A 4,524-nucleotide genomic window follows, 5' to 3' on the forward strand; every position below is an offset into this window, starting at 1 on the left:
AGGATAACTCTTCATTTGTAGGTTTTAGTAGACATTTTTATGGGACAAAGGCTTGTATTCCAACATTTGAGAGATTGTAGAAATGAGCAGTGATGCCCTTCTTGCCATCTTTCCAGAACTATAAGTGATCTGGAAGCTGTTAGGCTTACTCACAGCAGTAGCACTTTCTGCTTTAAAATTACAATTCAGTGTTAATTTTACATAATATCACATATAAATTTAGATTTTAAGTGTAATTTAACATAAATTTCCTGAATATTTACTGGACTTTCAGTTTGAATTAAGTGTGCTCCCTGTAGGATTTTGGGTTTTAATTTTTATATTTTATTTTATTCCTTACTAGTTAAATTTACCCTTCATTTTAATTTTCATATTTATTTCCTATCCTATTCATAGTCTTTTTTTTTTCTTTAGGTCATGAGCAGTTGTCTAAGCATTTCACTGCATATTGTACTGCGTACGACTGTGTATGTGACAAATAAAATTTGAATTTGAATTTGATCTTCTTCCTCCAGCAGGTCTCTGAGGATATGTGACCAGGGCTTGCTGGTTGTCCAGCATACACGTTTAAAACAAAAGGTGACAGAGCGTTCGTATCAGTGGCCCCCAGACTCTGGAACTCGCTCCCTTTGCGTTTGAGATCTCTGGACTCAGTCATTTCTTGTAAAAAGCAGTTAAAAATGTATCTGTTTAAACTTGCTTTTGGTTGATTTTGTTTGTTTGAAGTTGTATGCCCGTTTCTGATTCTGTGAAGTACTTTGTGACTTTTGTCTTAAAAGGTGCTATATAACTAAATTTTACTTTGCTTTTACTTTACAACATTACACTGTAATGTGCACTGTAAATAAAATCCATTTGCACCTCCGCCACTGTCTGCTTGTGGATCCTCCTTTCTCACCTCCACACGACTGCTGCCCCAGCCGTGACAAAATTGAGGTAAAAGCATTACAACGATTACAATTCATCTTTATTGTTTGAATTTCCGTTTGTCAGACTGAAGGAGTTTTTGAACTCTTATTCTGGAACTTTTTACTGAAATTATTTTGGCTAAGCTGAATTCATCAAAGTAAGATCTCAAGTAGGGAATTCTTATTTGACTAAACTGGCTCTAGGGAATATTTAGATTCATGTGTGAGAAAACTGGTCCTAACTCCATGATAAAAATGTTCTCCAATATGATAACTAATAGCACGGTGTGCATTTTTATTCACAATATTTACTTACATGTTGGGTTCACCACTCTCTGACGCTGTCATGCTGTTTTCTTGCTGACCTGAGACATGTTTTGGATCCATAAGATTGATACAAATATACAAATTATTTCAGTAGTACAGGCAGAATGTACTTTTACCTCTTTTCCTTTTGCAGTACAGCACCAGGCAGACTGACGATAGGATGCATACGAGTACTACCACCCCTGCAGTAATTGCTATAATAGTCATGTGTGTATTTCCTGAAACAGGAAAAGAATCTAATTTTTAAATTTCTCCTGGATGCCTCAATATGTTTATTTTGTTTGTACGTCAAAGAGATTTTAAAAGTTTTGAAGGATTCTTGCTTTTGTGGATTAGAAGGACACAACATAAATCCCTTTACCTTGACTTATTGGAATAATGGTGTAATTAATCAGCATCTCCTGATGAGTTCATCCCTTTTACTGAACGTCTTCCATCGGACTGTGTCGCTTTTAGCTCACCAAGGCTTACTGGTAGGGGTGGCGGCGTAGCCTCGGTCTTTAAAAATTCTTATGCAGTTCGGCAGCTACCCTCACCTACCTACTCTAGCTTTGAAGTCCAATTATTAGAGATGACTGCATCCGCGACAACACTCTGCGTGGTGGTTTATCGACCACCTAACTATAGCAAATATTTTATCACGGACTTTGCTGATCTCCTAGGCTCCGTTTTTAAATATGGTTGTGTTCTCATTGTCGGTGATTTTAACATACACACTTGCTGTAAGGATGACCCATTTGCTAAATACTTCCTTGCTTTAACGGACTCTTTTAACCTGGCTCAGTGGGTTAATGACCCATCGCATGTTAAAGGACATACTTTGGACTTGTTTTTCTCATATGGTCTGGACATTTGTATCAAGGATATAAGTAACGCTGGGATCTCGGATCATTTCCCAGTTATACAGTGGGGCAAAAAAGTATTTAGTCAGCCACCGATTGTGCAAGTTCCCCCACTTAAAATGATGACAGAGGTCAGTAATTTGCACCAGAGGTACACTTCAACTGTGAGAGACAGAATGTGAAAAAAAATCCATGAATCCACATGGTAGGATTTGTAAAGAATTTATTCGTAAATTAGGGTGGAAAATAAGTATTTGGTCACCTCAAACAAGGAAAATCTCTGGCTCTCACAGACCTGTAACGTCTTCTGTAAGAAGCTTTTCTGTCCCCCACTCGTTACCTGTATGAATGGCACCTGTTTGAACTCATCATCTGTATAAAAGACACCTGTCCACAGCCTCAAACAGTCAGACTCCAAACGCCGCCATGGCCAAGACCAAAGAGCTTTCGAAGGACACCAGGAAAAGTATTGTAGACCTGCACCAGACTGGGAAGAGTGAATCTACAATAGGCAAGCAGCTTGGTGTGAAAAAATCAACTGTGGGAGCAATCATCAGAAAATGGAAGACATACAGGACCACTGATAATCTCCCTCGATCTGGGGCTCCACGCAAGATCTCATCCCGTGGGGTCAAAATGATCATGAGAACGGTGAGCAAAGATCCCAGAACCACACGGGGGAACCTGGTGAATGACCTGCAGAGAGCTGGGACCAAAATAACAAAGGTCACCATCAGTAACACACTACAACGGCAGGGAATCAAATCCCGCAGTGCCAGACGTGTTCCGCTGCTGAAGCCAGTGCATGTCCAGGCCCGTCTGAAGTTTGCCAGAGAGCACATGGATGATACAGCAGAGGATTAGGAGAATGTCATGTGGTCAGATGGAACCAAAGTAGAACTTTTTGGTATAAACTCAACTCGTCGTGTTTGGAGGAAGAAGAATACTGAGTTGCATCCCAAGAACACCATACCTACTGTGAAGAATGGGGGTGGAAACATCATGCTATGGGGCTGTTTTACTGCCAAGGGGACAGGACGACTGATCCGTGTTAAGGACAGAATGAATGGGGCCATGTATCGTGAGATTTTGAGCCAAAACCTCCTTCCATCAGTGAGAACTTTGAAGATGAAACAAGGCTGGGTCTTCCAACATGACAATGATCCAAAACACACCACCCGGGCAACAAAGGAGTGGCTCCGTAAGAAGCATTTGAAAGTCCTGGAGTGGCCTAGCCAGTCTCCAGACCTCAACCCCATAGAAAATCTGTGGCGGGAGTTGAAAGTCCGTGTTGCTCGGCGACAGCCCCGAAACATCACTGCTCTCGAGAAGATCTGCATGGAGGAATGGGCCAAAATACCAGCTACTGTGTGTGCAAACCTGGTAAAGACCTATAGTAAACGTTTGACCTCTGTTATTGCCAACAAAGGTTATGTTACAAAGTATTGAGTTGTATTTTTGTTATTGACCAAATACTTATTTTCCACCCTGATTTACGTATAAATTCTTTACAAATCCTACCATGTGGATTCATGGATTTTTTTTTCACATTCTGTCTCTCACAGTTGAAGTGTACCTCTGGTGCAAATTACTGACCTCTGTCATCATTTTAGGTGGGGGAACTTGCACAATCGGTGGCTGACTAAATACTTTTTTGCCCCACTGTATGCTACATTTGTTACAGATATCATTACTGCTAAAGGAGGCCGAGGAGTAACTAAACATCTGACACATTGAGCAAGAAAATGCAGGAGGGACAGGTGAAGTAGCCATGGTGCTAACGAGTCGGCTACGAGCTAAGCTAAGCTAGCGAAACAGTACAGAGACAGTGAGTGAATACTTTGGCTATAAATTAGGTAGTAAGTACACAGAAAGTGTGCTTCGGATGAAGAACGTGAAGATTATACTATGAAAAAAGAATGTATGTAAAAGTTGTTAATTTAAATCGCTAAGCAAATAAGCTACTCAGAAACACCACTGTGTTTGAGCAGGAACAGGAAGTGATACTCTACCGCAGAGCGAGCGAACACCAAGTGACAGCGCCACCAAGAGAACGAGACCAAAGATGCGCTTTGTAAGAGTTTGTGGAATGTTCTTTGTCTGTGTCTCTGTATATAAGATGTAAGGACGGTGGCCACAATTCAGAGGTGGTCCTGATGTTTCACTGGGATGCTCTCTCCACATTGCAATGTGTTTATTAAACCCACTTCAAATCAAGCTCACTGGGTGTGTTGCAGGTTATTGTTAAATTTTCCACAACAAACAATTCAGGGAACTGACATGTACATCCTCTACCTAATCACCCAAAACCTCGGCTGATTGTGACCCACACCCAGTTTCACATCTTGGCTCAGGCGATTAGAGGATCATCAGGGGGTCCTTTTGTCCCTCTGTGGGGGGTTACTCCCACTAGGTTTATACCTGGGACTCTCCACCATTTGACCTTA

At 41.1% G+C, this 4,524-nt stretch overlaps 1 long non-coding RNA gene across 1 annotated transcript; it reads right to left on the bottom strand.

Moving 5' to 3' along the window:
- Positions 1 to 405: 405 nt before the first annotated feature.
- LOC120746016 lies at positions 406 to 2,067 on the bottom strand. The gene is made up of 3 exons (XR_005698753.1): positions 1,597 to 2,067; positions 1,352 to 1,453; positions 406 to 1,273 (listed from the first exon to the last, which is right to left on the bottom strand). It is a non-coding gene; the product is annotated as an uncharacterized LOC120746016 (long non-coding RNA).
- Positions 2,068 to 4,524: the final 2,457 nt, after the last annotated feature.

This window comes from Simochromis diagramma, unplaced genomic scaffold (assembly GCF_900408965.1).
Source record: "Simochromis diagramma unplaced genomic scaffold, fSimDia1.1 OVJJ01000023.1, whole genome shotgun sequence".
In the NCBI taxonomy this organism is placed as follows: domain Eukaryota; kingdom Metazoa; phylum Chordata; class Actinopteri; order Cichliformes; family Cichlidae; genus Simochromis; species Simochromis diagramma.